This window comes from Numenius arquata, chromosome 2 (genome assembly GCF_964106895.1).
Source record: "Numenius arquata chromosome 2, bNumArq3.hap1.1, whole genome shotgun sequence".
NCBI lineage: Eukaryota > Metazoa > Chordata > Aves > Charadriiformes > Scolopacidae > Numenius > Numenius arquata.
The window spans coordinates 8,023,513-8,039,018 of NC_133577.1; the positions used below are offsets into that span (position 1 = coordinate 8,023,513).

The 15,506-nt window shown below is 39.5% G+C and overlaps 1 protein-coding gene across 3 annotated transcripts in view; it reads left to right on the forward strand.

Annotated features, from left to right (window-relative positions):
- AIG1 (androgen induced 1) overlaps positions 1–15,506 on the forward strand; it is a 129,961-nt gene that overhangs the window by 17,783 nt on the left and 96,672 nt on the right. The gene's annotated exons all lie outside the window — the stretch shown is intronic.

Consider the following 15,506-nt stretch of genomic DNA (forward strand, 5'->3'; position numbering starts at 1 on the left):
ATGCACGAACTCTTTGGGGTTTTATATTTTTAGATTTATTTTTTGTGTTTACGGTTTTCAGTCATCTCATTAATTAACACTTTTCTGTGGGGAGAATAAGGGTTTATGGCTTACTCTTTTTGTCACAAGAATGTTTTCCAAGAATGTTTTAGTGTGAGTACATTTTTCGCATTCAGAAATGTGAGCATGAAATTAATCTTTTCTGAATAATTCCCTAGTATCTCTTTCGGCTGTGTGGCCTAAAACAGTCTTTGACTTAATTAAAGAAAACTAGTCTAAAAAGAAAGTCTGAAGATGTAAAGTCATCTAATAGAAGGATATAAAAAAGACATGAGTGAACCCTAATAACAAACTTCTAGAGTCAGAAAGGCGTTTTGGTGTCAGCTGTTCTACTCTGCGCTGCTGCCTGGTTCATCCTGCGCTGGACCCGCCACTGGAAGACTACCTTTGCTCTTTAGACTCAGATAAGGTTGTGTATCTGCTTCCGCAGAACCCCAGTTAAATGTCATAGATGGCTTCCAGATACACCTAATTTTGAGAGTAGCTGCCATTCTAATCTGTAATCATATGACAACAACTTCCAAATTTTTATCATTTGAAAATCTACATCCTAAGTGGTTTATCTGATTGGAGCTTTAAGGTTACAGCATTCAGACCTACTTCCATTATAAACATCCTTCCTTCCCTCTTCATTTTCTGGTGGGTCTGTGAACAAACCACGCTTTGGACCTTTTGCATTCACCAAGTATGCCTAGGTATTTTATAAAGAACCACAAGCAACAAAAAGGAAGCAGTTTCCATATTCATCCTTAATCTGACTTTTCCACAGCTTTATTTTTATCTCGCCTCAGTTGTGACACAGGACAACAATGTAAAGAGCCAAGTTAGTGGTCATCAAATGTTTCAAATGGCCAGTTCTCGGGAAATTGGAATAAATCTCCAGAAGCCAATTTTCCTGAAGTCATAAAAGGAACTGAATTGATCAAAGTGTAGAACCATCAAAAAGGGAAATTTACAAGTGTTTGTTTCTGTGTTGGACAAACACGACATCTTTACAACACTTCAAACAGAAGATGTTGCTGCAAATGGAGTGTGAAAAAATTATCTGCTTAATTAGTAGTAAACAATCATGGCAGCAAAAGAATTTTAGGTGTTTACATTCTTGATTAATCATAGTCCAAATTTACTTCTGACAATTTAACTTTGAAAATTATGCTACTTTTACTGTTCTACTCTCTTCCATATGAGGATTTAGCTTCGTTAGCGCTTGAACTTCTGTGCATTCTTCATCCAGTTTTAAGGCTTGTACCCTCTGTTGCCATTTCCATCTTAGTAATATGAATGCACATTATATTTGATATTGCTGGCATCTTGTCTTCACTTTACATGTAGATGTAGATGAGATTGAAAGTTCAAGGCATAGAAAGTTAGACCAAGGCTGGATGAAGGCTTTCTTCCAGGAAGCAGATATCAATTAGAAATACGTGTTTAATCTGTTAAATAGACAAACTGAAGCACAGAGAAGACTCTGTTAAATTTATGACACAACTTTTCCGCTCGTTCCCAGAGTCCATAACTGAAAATTATTTTTTTCCATGATAGACTTATCATATGGGCATAGCTTTATCAGCAAGAGGAAGACGTAAGTGGTGTTTATTTAGAAGTGTGTACATCTATATTTAAGTATGACCTTTCAAAGATGTCTATAAGGGAGGGAGGTATTTAAATCTTGAAGAATTTCTGCCAACTGTCTTCTATCAAGGGCAAAAGGACTCTTTATGTGAGTCTCGTTCAGTCAAGACACTTCACTGTCGTCTTGTTCCAGAATGTCCTGAGCTTTAATATGTCATCATAGGAGAGTTAGTAAACTCTTTGGGCTTCAGTTTATCTATAAAATGTGAAAATAAAATTAGCTATTGTTTCTTCACTGAATGATGTCATGAAATAAAACAAAATATGATTTTTCAGTGCTTTGTACCTTATGCTATGGATTCCAGTAGGTTTCCTTTTCAGTTTCTTTTGAAGTCCTAGCTGTAAATGTTAAAAGGTTGTACAGACTTTGCTGTAATACTTACTGGCTGTAATTTTTCTTCAGTTTCTTCAGATAAACCAGTAGTACAATATTGTTTAACTGCACTAGAGAATACTTCTTATCTTGCTATGTAGGATATGAAGCTAGCATCCACATATTTTATCAAACATACTGAACATCAAGGAAAAATTAAAAAAAAAAAAGCAAAACCAACAAGTTACCAAAACAGCAACCTAATTTCACCTGACAGTGCATGTAAGACTCGGTTATGGACCTTCGAAAAAGTGAGATTTTTCAAAAACTTTGCTGCAGTTCAAGTTAGGCAGCCGCCAGCATCGGTGGAGTAGAAGGCTGAAAGAACGTTGCATACTTGTGAGATCCCACCTAGAATGTACTGCTGGGCCAAACAAAGGAGGAAAAATATCAAGACATATAATGAGAATGGCTGAATCTTGTTTGTGAAGTACAGTATGTGTAGGATATGTAGGGCAGGATTTATTTTAAGGGGAGAGTTAGCAACAGTCCCTCCTACTCCAGTCTCCTTGGTCTCTCTTTTGGCTGAATCTCTCTCTGCAGAGCACAATAGGTGTGATTATGGTGTCATAAACAGGCATTAAGATTCAGAGTTATTTCTTTAGCTGTAAGGAGCAGTGGTGGGGAATGGTAGACTCCTTTTGAGACAGGCCAATTTTTGAAGTGTACGTATCTAAAGTGTTAAACTGGAAGACTGCAACATCCCAAACCAAACTGAAGCTTTGATTCCAGCCTTTACCAGCAACAGAGAAAATAACTGTGTGACTACATCCCTATCTTGCCTCTTACATTTTAATTTTCAGAAGACCCCACAAAGTGAAAATAAAACATTATCATCCTGGTTTGTTAGTGTCTTGCCTACATTGCACACAGATGCCAACAACAACCTATGTAAATTCAAGTCCTTAAAACACTTCCTCATTTGATAAGCCCTTTAATAATACACCATTCGCCTTTGGAAAGACTATCCCCAAAACTTTAATAAGCTTTTTCAAGAAAATACATTAATGCTGCATTTCACATGCAGCTTGACTTACAGATACTTAAGTGAGTTTTTTATCAACCCTGCATCTTGGTTAAAAGCTGAATTGGTGTGAGTTTGCTGCTGACACCAAGACTTGGAAAGATCCAGGAAAAAATACCATGATGAGGACCTCACCAAGGAGTGCAGAGCATCACTTTAATGTGAACCAAAAGCTGGACACAGTATGTGAGTAAGAATTCTTTATGTGACTGGGAAACAGCGGACAGGAAAATTACATGGAAAAGACGAAACTGTTGGTTTCAATGTCTTTTGGTTTCATGGAGGTAAAAACAGATTTTGACCAATCACCAGAGAGGTGAGAGATCAATCTGTGATTGCGTTTGAAAAATCGAACAGCAGCTTTAAAAGGCAGTACCGGTATGGAAGTGTGTTGTATGTAAGCGTGTATGTAAGAACTTCCTGACCTGTTAAGACAGCAAATGGCAATGAAATAACCAGCTACTCGTCTTCACTCTTTCTAAGTGTCAGTAAGAGACACAAGCCCAAACGTGCACAAATAGCTTGTCTGTCTTCTAACGGGTGAATTGAGCTTAGTGAGTCTCTGCAGACATCTCAATCGCAACATGATCTTCAGTTTTAGATGCATGACACAATTTGCATATGAATCTTTTTTTGGTTGTTTCTGTATGACCATACAAAATAGCAATCAGATGCTACTGAGTACATATTAGTGATAGTCTGTTATACAAATTGAAGCTCAAATCTTCAGTTGCTCTGTGTTCCCTGACTTCTCCCTCCTCCCCTTCAAATTAACACGTTTGAAGTCTTACCAGCAGGGAGACGCTTGTACAAGACCAAGTACTATTGCTGCAGCGTCTGTGCACCGGTATCCTCATCCATCACAACTAGAGGAAAAGTCCTTCAGTAAATGGTGAAAACACTTCAGAAATGTTTAAGATTTTGTGATCAGCTGGAGTCATTCTAGAGAGATCTGTGTTTTGCAAACAAGGAAGAGATTTCACAGTCCTTGACAAGACTATGCACTTTCGCTTACGTGAAGCCCCAGACTTGATGTAATCATAGGATCACTCAGATAATCCTGTTTGCTGAATGTGTGATAATGTAACACACTCATCATGTATCCTGATACAGCATGTTTTTGGATTCTTTTATCAGCATGACCTACGCATTCAGGTGTTTCAGTAGTTCTTCTTGTGACATCTAACTGGAGCATGTGTTAAATGAAGTTTTTAAGAGAAGCCACACCACAGAGCTACTGAAGAAAATGGTTGAGCACCAGAGTTAAGGGTTTGTTAAAGTATTAATTGTTTTTTTGACAGCACTAGTCTCTCCTGCAGATGCAGAGAAAGTATTTCTTCCTGTTATTCATTAGTTTAGTTGAATAACTATTTCATTCACACAGAATGAAGAGAAAGCAATTGACTGAGAAACCAACTGGGAGTTAAAAAGTAGGAAAGCTGGTTTTCCTCCTCCTCACCTACGAATAACAATGAGGTGTGGGAGGATAATATCTACTACCTCTAAAATCTTGCAGGGCATGGTGAAAAGAAACACTAAATCTGCTTTTACTTACTACAGAAAACATTTCATTTGTTCAGTATGTCAGATTGAAATACATAATGTGTTGGTTTAAGCTTTTCTTTACATGTGCAACACATTTAAAGTTCATTTATTTAGTTAAAACAGTTCAAATTTCTGCTTGGAGAAATTTTAGTATATTCCAGCCTGTCACCAGTCATGATAATTATCTATCAGAAATAAAATAAATACACCATTTTATTCACCATTTTCTAGCATAATAAAAAATAAGGAGCATAGCAAAAATGCGTGCTTTTATTTCTTTAGGGGAAGTGTTTGCCATTCTGTTACTTGGTTTTGGCTCTTACAAGCCTGGTTGCGTTCCAGAATACTACAGAGTCCTTTTTTCTGCCTGTGGTTGACCAGGCAGTTGCATTCAGTGGGATGTTTTTGTGATGCTCACGTGGCAGCGCTGCCTTAGGCCATATTTCTCTGTAGTTTTCTTCAGCCGGGGCTTCATCCCAAAATGGGAAGTCGTGCAGAATGCAGCAGTCTTCTTACTTAGGATATCTTGCCACAGAGAAACTACTTTTGTTTTTGTCTTGTCCAGCTACAGTAGCATTTCCTGTATTTTTTTTTCAAGCTGAATTTAAAGCGCTGGTTTGAGGTACAAAGCAGTAAATTGCTGTAGATTTGCCTGCTTTGCTCTTGGTTGCTCCTCCTGGGCTGTTCTGCCCCAGTGAAGTTAACAGATGCCTTCTTATGAAAGGGCCACCGATAGGGAACATATCAGTTGTGAATCTTACTCCTCTCTTTGATCTGAATAAGTATGTTGACATCTAAGGAAAATCTGTTTTATTAGTGTTTTTAAAATGATTACCATTAAGAGGAATAAAGAAATTAAAAACAAGGAAGCACGCTGTATGGTTTTTGAGGACTGAGCTGAATTTTATTAAATATAGCCAGCAATCAGTTGGTCTCTGCTTTACAATTTTCTGTTGGTTTTAAAAAAATACATAGCTTGATAGAAATATTACAGTATAAAATCAATTTATACTGCCAAGTCATGTACGACGATACCATTAAGTACGCTGGTTTATGGCAGTTCCATGTAAGACTTCCTTTCTGTGTGACATTTAGAATCATGTAAGTAAGAGATGGATAAGGAACAAGTAGTTAATCTGTTTGATCCCTTATTGCTTTCTGGTTTCTCTAAAAGATAGTAAAGGTCTGGTAATAACCAAAGAGAAAGTCCCCACCTGACGCTGGCTGTCTTTGCATCTAGCAGCAAAATAAATGCAAGTGCTATGAAGTGAAGGGAAACGTAGAATGAAGTACATGAGATCCTTTCTGATTCCTTCTCTGATGTCTTGAGTAGTTGATTAGAGAAGCAAGAGTCCCTGTAATACTCACTCCATCTTCAGTCTGAAAACCTGGGAAGTAGGAATGGCAAAAACCAAAATAAGGGTGGGAAAATGTCTGTAGAGAGACAGTTATAATGCTCCATTAACACTGTGATACGCAGAGTGATTAATTTTTCTAAGATAAAGTCACTTACAATATGGAAGCCATGATATGATGATTTACCTTTCAGGATACAAGGCTGATAAACGCTTGGTTAAAATATGGCCATTTCTGCTGTAGATTTTTTGCACTTGCTTTTCAAATTGACTCTGTATTGATGTGCTTACCTTATCTTGGCATTGGTACAAATGTTATAACTATAGACAAGAAATCCCCAAAGTTATTGTTTTATATATTAATGATATTAATGACTATAATAATAATTAATGATAATACTATCCTATTGTGACACTGTATCATATTTTGCTTTTAAATTAAATACATGCTTTAACTACATCCACTGGTGCATAAACTTTGCCTCTTTAAAAGAAATCCCTTCCTAGGGAAACATAATGTGCTTTTACTTTATTTAGTGCTTGTGTGCAGGTTGATGATTGGATGTCAAGCATTTTATACATCAAAGCAGGATTTAATTTATATTTCCTCCAAAAGATTAACTAATACAATTTCATATAAAGGCAAGCTGTGGTATTTTAACTTGGAGTCAATGTGCATTTTCTGGCTTATTGTTATGTGTCAGTGTTCTCCCCTCAAAAGAGAATGTTTTCCTGCCCATATTAGAGTTACCTTGCGTTGTAGGTTTTATTACAGTTTCTTATGGGTTTGTTAACTAATATTAACCCACTTAAATGCCATTAGTTTTCTAACTCGGGTATTTTGGAAGCAGATACAAGCAAAGCCTTCACTGAGTCAAATAAAATTTCACAGACCTCATAAAAACAGTCCCTGTGTTGTAACTGCTACACTTACGTACTTGGTTCTTTGACATGTAATACTAATGTTGATCGTGCTGTGGATGCATGTACGCTTCCTAAATAGATAAGGAAGACAATTTATCAGAGAACTAGTTCCAGTAGAGTAAGTTAACACCCTTACTTCTCTGCACACATCCATGTGGATACCGTGAGAGGTCACTGCTGGGTGGTCTCTTGTTAGAATGAAGGTCATGAGCTACATTTTCTGGTATCACTCCTCCTAAATTGGCATCAGATCTAGTAACTAAGTACAGTTAGCCAATAGAAGGATTAACAAATACAATTTGTATGATCCATGTAGTCATTTCACAGTTGTCTGTTTTTCAAAACTTTTTTGAAGTAGATAGAAGACATTGCTGGAGCTATGATGGAGTGGACCTCTGCAGTCAAAGGCTAGGCACTCAGCCAGTTTCTGATTCAGCGAGACACAATACATTATCTGTTTTGACAGTCTTCATGGTTAAGTAGTCTGGCTCTTGTAATACCTAACTGTATTTATAAATAGAAATGAAGAAATCAAATGGTCTGGTCTTGACAGCAGAATAATACAGAGCTTTTGATATGCCCCGAGCTCACATGTGCTTCTTCCCTTCCGTGGAGTGGGAAGAACAAGGTAAACTGATTGAGTCAAGTAGAACCTGAAAACATCTCAGGCATGTGTTTTCCATGGGGTTTCAGTAATACATGAAGAAATTTGATTTATCTGAGCTCTGCAGTGAGGCCTGTAAAATATATTGGTTTTCTGACCAAGAAAAACAATTATTTTAAAAGCAAAATGGTAGACTGAGCATCCACAAAGAGCTGTGCTTAGAAGAGTGGCTGTCCAGTTTGCATGTTGTGTGGAGGAGGATGTAGTCCTGGTTTCTCGTTCCTGTTTCTTGCTCCAGAGAAGGTATTTTAGCAAATAGTTTTCCCTGTGAAATCTAGGCAAAGGGCTGGAACCTCAGTATAAGCTTCCAACGACATCTGTGGGCTCTCTCGTACACTGCACAACTAAACAGGAAGGGTGGACGTCCTACTTTTTGGCATTATCAGTAATATAAATCTTGAAGACAGGAATTATTCTTTAAGCTCATTTTGGGTTGCTAATGGGTTTAGAAGGTGCATCCCTCAACAAGTAGTACACTTACTTTGACGTGGCATAAAAGTTCATACCAAGAATTTGTCTTTTCCTTCTGCCATGTGTTACAGAAAGCAGCCCTGAGAGGTAAGGGCTCACTCCTTAAAGACCTGCAGCCCCTTCTTTGGGCTTCAAGCTGTGAGCACCAACCTCCCACAAGGAACTGAGTGACGTGACTTTAGTGCTGCATGTATGTGCCTTGTGGAAGAGGAGCGGGAGTCCAGACATACTCCTTTCCTTACTATACCCAGCTATTTTTTGCTTAAATATCATCCCATTTTATGGTCTGCTCCTTGGAAACTGAGTGTTGTGTGAGAGCTGTGATTTCCCCTGTGTGGTGTCACACCTGAACCTCCTGGTGGATACAGGCCTAATTCCAAACCAAGATCTCCTGAATGAACAGCCCCGTGTGGTGGTTCTCAGGCAGCATCTCAGTTCTGCATCAAACACTTGGCCTTGCTTGTGACACAGGGGTTGAGAGCTCCAGACCAGCCAAGATTCCTGTCTGATCCAAAGCTAGAGGTTGAACGTGACTTGGTCTCGCTGTTAGTCGGAAATGAACGTCTCAGGACAGACATGCTGATTGAGGAAGTCAGCAGCTCTGCTCCGGGGCTCTGGTGTGACCCGTCATGGTGTGGACAGGAGAGGTCCTTGTTCGGTGGCAGTGGTGTCTGTGCCTAGTGCTGCAAGGGGCTACAACCAGATTATAAATTAATGGGTGTGGCCCAGAAACCACCGACATTTATGAACGTTATCTGTGTAACCAGAAGTTTGTGTTGTGAGGACCAGGGCAGAATACTGGAGTGCACTTACTTACTAAGTATTTGGGGAAAAGAGTATGTATTCTGCAAGTCAGAATTGGAGGTACCTGATGTAAAATCCAACAGTGGTGTCGGATACATTTACTTGGAGCAATGCCCTTGTACTCTGGGGTAATGTTCTAAATCTGTGTGTGATTTCGTTGTGGCCAGGCGGCGGTAGGCTCTCATATTCTTAAGAGGTGGTTCTGGTCCATGTTGCACACACGCTGGTTCAAGCGTTAGCTAAAGAAATGGATTTATTTGGATGTTCTGCAGGAGGTAACACTCTTGTGTTGCTGTTGTCACTGTTGTGACAGTACAGCCAGTTTCTGTCCAGGTGGTGATAGAAGTCTCCATCACAAGTGTCCTTGTAAGAGCATTTTCAGCTGGTTTGGGTCAGACTGCCCAGTCTGTGGTTTGGTGAATTCTTGCAATCCAGGTGGTCTGTGGTCCCATGTCAACACTCCGGTGCATGCATCATGAGTTTCTAGTTAAAATCATCTCAACTATGTACAAAAAATTGTCCTATGCAGTGATAAACGTATCTAAATAGATAAATAGTGTCTGTCGGTTCACCATTTACTTCACGTGTGCAAAGCAGGACCCGCCTGGGTTGTTCCCAGAGAGCTCCCTGCCTCCCCTGTCCCCGTCACGCAGTCAATTATCTTGTCAGCAGGGACTGGGAATGCCTGCGGAGTTCTTCTGTCGATCCCTCAGAACTCTGGTGGAGCCGGGACTGCCCGGGGCGGGTTCCTGTCGCTATCTCTCAATTATCTCATCTGGACAGAAACTCGCTGGGGAGTTCCCGGGACTGCCCCGGGAGTTCCTAGGGGTGACTCAGCACGCCCAGCACATGCCGGGCCACAGCCCTTGTCCCCAGCTGCGTTGCAATTACAGCTACAGTGTTAATTGGGAGCGCACGTGCGCGCACCTACCTGGTGCATGGAGGCATTAGGGTTGGAGTACCAAGAGGTTTAGCAGAGGACAGTTGATAGTTGGGCATTTCCTGATGTGGTCTGCCCAGCTGACCAATAGGCTATGTCCCTTTATTTTGGTGCTGGGCTGTCACATCTACAGGCTGGTACTTGCAAAATGCTTTTCCTGCTATGGAGAATCCAAAATATCATGCTCACTCTCAATAGTACGGGTCACCAGTACCATGCTTTAGCAAAGGTCTCTTTTCTGGAGTCCTCTGCTACTTTCCTAACTGCTGCAATGGGTGTTTGAGCCTCCTGACTCTTGAGAAGAAAGCACAGCTTATTATTGAACTTGTGGTGTTTACTGATTAAAAAAATGTATTTACTGTTTGTGAGTCATTGTGCAATGGCCTGGTGGAGAGCATCTACATCTGATGGGTTTGGAACGTGGTGTGATGCCAGGTAATTGTCATAAAAGTGGCTTCCCGTCATATTTAGGGGGGTGTAAATTTAAACTTCCATACAGTTAACCTCTTCCTTTCTTGTGCAAATGAAATGAAAAATAGTGAGCAGAACGGAAACACGGTAAACAGCAATGACTGAAAAATTAGTTTGGAAACTCAAGAAACGGTTAAATGTTGGTTAGAGTAAGAAAGAGTGAGAGAGGTTTGAGCTGTGTCTGCTTTCACGAGCACGTAAGGCAAGACAGGACTCCCTGCCATTTCTTTTGAGGACCCTCTCTCCGAAGACAGTCTCCAGGTAGCAGACGGGACAGTTGTGGTTCTCCCACCCAGCACCCTGTCCTTCGGGGATGCTGGGAAGCCCAGTGTGCACCACACTGAAACTGCAGCTCCGTGAACTTGTTCATACAGAGCAGAACTTTGCTGCCTGCCCTTGGCCAGCTTGCTTCTCCCTGCCTCCCTTTCACCAGGGACCATCAGGAAACAAACCCTTAATGTCCTTTGAGATTTATTCCTGAGAAAGCCAATGAGAGCAGGGAGGTGTTATTATCTGGGGTTGAGATGCCACACACCTAGTGAATGCTCAACCCCCCTTGTAATATTTAATTTAAATGCAGTTAGCTTATGTCAGGGGTTTTCCCATGTTTTCTTTAGAGATGTAAGATTATGAGAACTTTTTTTTTTCTCCTGAAATACAACACTTTATAACACACAGTGCCTTGCTTCAAATGTTGTGTAAAGAATAGTCTTGTTTATGAGGACAGTACAACGTGTTAGATCACCTTTCATTGAACTGTGTGCTTTATAATTAGTGTACAAAATTATGTCCTCTGTTTTTTTCAAGTGGAGCTTGAATAACAGCATCCTTTGCTGTGTTCTAATTACAGAACATCCTTATCTTAGTAATAACTTTATTTATGAATATACTTTACCTGCCCCTTATAATTTACCTTTCGGCTGCTCCAGCAGTGAGCCAAGGAAGAAAAGTTGCTTTAAGCAAGAGCAGAAGATGACCCTGATTGGAGACTTGAGCTGTTTTTCACCGCGTGGGTTTGCGACTGGCTTGGTTTGTGTGGTGTTGGTAGGTTGGATGGATGAAGAGATGGGATGAAGCTCTCACCGTTTCCTTCCCTTCCCTGGAGAGAAGGAGAATTGCCCAACTGAGACAGTATCGCTTAATAGCCTGCCTTGCTGGATGGGTGTGAGGAGTCCTTCGTTACTGCTTTCAGTGCTCAGGAAACAGACAAATTAAAAGCTTTTATTTCCTACAGCCATGGTAGGGCAGCACTGAGGCTGCTGTGCCTCAGAAGATTGTAGTGCCTTTCTCTTTTGCATTTCCAGCACCGTCACCATGTTGCTGAGATACATCAGTCATGGCTTTTTCTAAATTCGGCAATTTAGAAGGCAGCTGTTACCTTATTCATTAAAAAGGGAGGAAATAAAAAGCAAAACCAGTCACACTAACTTTGAAAAACTTCTGTGTAGTTTTGTTATCAAGATTGATCTGTCAAAATTGCTTCCCCCTAGTGGTTTTCAAACTGTATTTCTAAACATGAAAAAGTTGGCGCAATGCAGAAGTTTCTGAAGTTTTAAGAAAGCCATTTCTTTGAGAAACTTCTGTGCTTAATAAAATGTAATTTCTTTTTGGGGTAATTATCTTACAAAGTGCTAGGGACTTTCCAGCCATTGGAAACCCTATCCTAAAGCTCAGTTTAGCACCGACAGCTGCAGAACAAGCCCTAACTTTGTAGCCAGCTATCCCAAACGTTGTCTAGAGAGACTGCAAGGCCACTGCTGCAGAGAGTGTACCAATCGTGCTGAAATGTGTAAAATTAGCATTTAAGCCAAAATAATGACATAACCTTCTGTGCAGTGTATAATCCTAATAAGATTAAGTTTTAGCAAAGAAAAACATAAAAGATATAACCTAATAAAATCAAAATCTATTCTGAATAAACTGTATTACACATGTTCACTGAATGGATTATATAAATTTAATGAAATTACACTGTCTTATAAGCAGGATACAATAAGTAGTAATGGCAGCTTTTCTATACACAATGCAAGAGAGTAAGGAAGAAGATGGGGATTATTAGAAAATGACTTTAGTCAAAACAACTTAAAATCAAAAAGATAAAGATAAAAATAGAATAATAATTTCTTAAATACTGCAACAATGAGCTTAGTGCTTCTTCGAGTGTATTAGCTAAGATCAAAGTAAGATACCAAGACAACTATAACTCAAAAAGTATCCAGAAAATACCTGTAGTTTTTAGAGGAAGAAGGAAGACTGGATTGACATGGTGTTGGAGAGGAATGACACAGCTAGAAAGAATGTGAGATATTTGAGAAAATTTAACATTTTCTCAGCACCTGGTCAATTTTTTGTTCGTATTGCTTTAGTATATTCTGTATTTGTCCATTCCTTCTCTTCATGCGATCCACGGATGTGGATTCCACGCTGTTAGCACTCCTGAGCCAGATGGCATAGACTCTGTCATGCTGAGATCATGTTGGAAATGTCATCTATGCAACACGGCTGAGATATAGTAGCACTTAACATGAATTTCTCAATTGTTGTCCACTAAGGCAGGTTTTTTGTTCGGGGTGTTTTCCCCATGGAAAAAGAATAACTAAATATGCTTTTTTTGCCTTTAAAAATTAAAGTATTTCCAGATATTTTTGTTAGTTTACTAAGTTTCAGCTTAGCTTGTTATAGTAAGGAATAATATATTTCTCCTTATAGAAGTACTAAAATTATTAATAAAACTGCTTCTAAAACTATGTTGCCACAACCACATTATTTCTCCAAGAACTGTGCTGCATATTTTTGAAAACCATTACGAGACAGTCAAGGATCGTGTTAAGCCAGAGTGGTCTGAGGCTTAACCTCTCCAGTAAGTGTATCACAGTAAGAATTTTTCCTGGGTTATGTGGAGAGAAGATGGAGAGAGAAAGGAAGAGGTGCAATCAGTATAGTTTTATTATTTATCAGATTTTTTTTTTATTTCATGTGCTGAAAACTGTGAATTGTAATAGATGCTGAAAGGCAGTGCTATAAAAATTACTTTTTAGGGGCCCACATCTGTTTTGGTTTTCTGCTTTCTTACTTTAGTTGCTTAGTTTGCACAAAAAGTTGCTTTTCTGTCTGTCCAGATAAAAACATCTTGTGTTCCAAGAGGCAGAATTTTAAAATACATCTCTCTTCTCAGAAACGCAAGGTCTCATTGGCTTACACAGCTTTGTCCCCTCTCCACAGCTCTCTGGTAGGTGCTTAAGCACTTGAAGTTAAACAATGTAGTACCTATAAAAACTAGACCCGAGAGTCAAACGGGTTTCTTTTCCATGCATAATAATTCCATTGCAGACTTTATTCTTTTGTGTATCTATAAGTTCTTGTTGGTTTAAAACCTCATCCTTGGTTACATTTGGACAATATTGGTGGGCTTCAAAGGAAAAAGCCTAGAGGGAGTTGTGGAGAAAGCTAAGGATGATATTTAAAGGAGTCCCTGAACTTACATCATATGGTGAGGGATTAGGCATGTGTTATAGGCTGATTCATATGACTAAATCATAAAAATGAAGTTAAATTCCCTAGTAAGGACTAGTTTTCACGTGCGACATCCTGGTTAGAGGAGACTTCCCTCCCTCCAAAGGCTGTAAAGGGAGACATGAGTCACTGGTTTGGATCAAGGCAGATATTTATAAAGCAGTCCACTTAGCGAATTTCTAATGACTCTTCTGATAGAAGTAAGTGTCATGTTTTACTAGTGGAGTTTAAGTTCTCATTTGTGTAAGTGAAAAAGACGGAGTAGAAGAAATACATCTTTCCAGATTCCAAACGACCAAAGAACTCTTAAGTTAAATAGATGGCATTTGCATTAAGTATTCCTTTGGCTTATTCTGTTTTCGTTCCCGTGTCCCTTAGTTTTCTCCTGTATGTTGTGTATTTGGTTTCTCAGGCTACTGGCTTTTGATGGGCAGGGGCTGTGTTCCTTTTCTGTGTTGAAGTGGCCAATGACGTTATTGAAACCTGCTCCAGCAACCAAACCAAACTGAAATGACCGTGGCACTGCAGCTGGAGTGGAAGATGTGATAGGAGGTCTGACTGCACACCCCAACTGCACATCAGTCATTGAATCTCCTGGGTGATGCTGCTTTTTTTCCTCTGGCCTTTAAAATACAATACAAAATTCTTCCCTATTCCTTGCACAGAAACAATGATTCCGAGTAGCACACAGTACTTTTTCATGGTGTTCGCGCTTCAACTTTAAATTAATTTTAGATTTAGTGATTAGACATATTACACTGGCTTGTATTTTGGTTCTTAAAATGCTGTTGCTTTTTGCTTTTTTTCTTTATATTTCTTTTTCATTTGTCTGTAGACTCAAAGATTTGCCTTTTCCTTATCTGAAGTCAGTAGCTTCTCTAATACAAAGATTTAGCATTTGATTACATGTTGTCCAGCTTCTGCTTGCTGTTACAGCTAACAAAGGTCCAGCAAGGAGAGGAGAAAGACAAGAATAAAAGCAATGTGCCTGTGAGTAACGCTGGGATGGTGATGGACAAGAAGAATCAGTAGCTTCGTGCAGTCAAGCTCAGTAACAGATTTAATGAACAGCTACAGCCCATGGCTTTGTTCCGTAAGCACAGTGCATTTTCTGCCAAAAATACCTTGTTATTCTCGCCTTAACCCAGACTTGCTCTGTACATTGCTACTATAGATAACTGAGCTGTTGTTACAGGATGCAGGCTGTCCACATGTCCCTGCGTGCAGCCCATGACCCACACTACAACCCAGACCACGCATGGTCACAAAACAGACCCCAATCAGTCTATGATTCTATGATTCTATGAAAACCTCCAGCTTCCCTAACATTTCCATGGCACAGCTACATGCCAGGTATTAGAAAGAAGTCTCTTCTTCGTGTTCAAAATTAATGACTACAGGACAGCAAAAGTTAACAGAATAAAAAAAAAGAGTCGTTTAGATGTGGTGTTGGGGGATATGATGTAGGGGAGAACTTTGTAGAGTAGGGTTGATGGTTGGACTCGATGATCCCAAGGGTCTTTTCCAACCTGAATGATTCTATGATTCTATGTTTACAGTGGGCAAAGAGATAAAAAAAAAAATCTCACTTAAATTACTTCAGAGTTTCTTAAAATACATTTGTCTTAATTGCTGAAGCATAGTACATTTGTACATCAGATAATAATGCCTAGAGGCTGGAGGAATGAAAGCTAAAGTGACACAAGGGGACAAGGAGTAGTAACAGATAC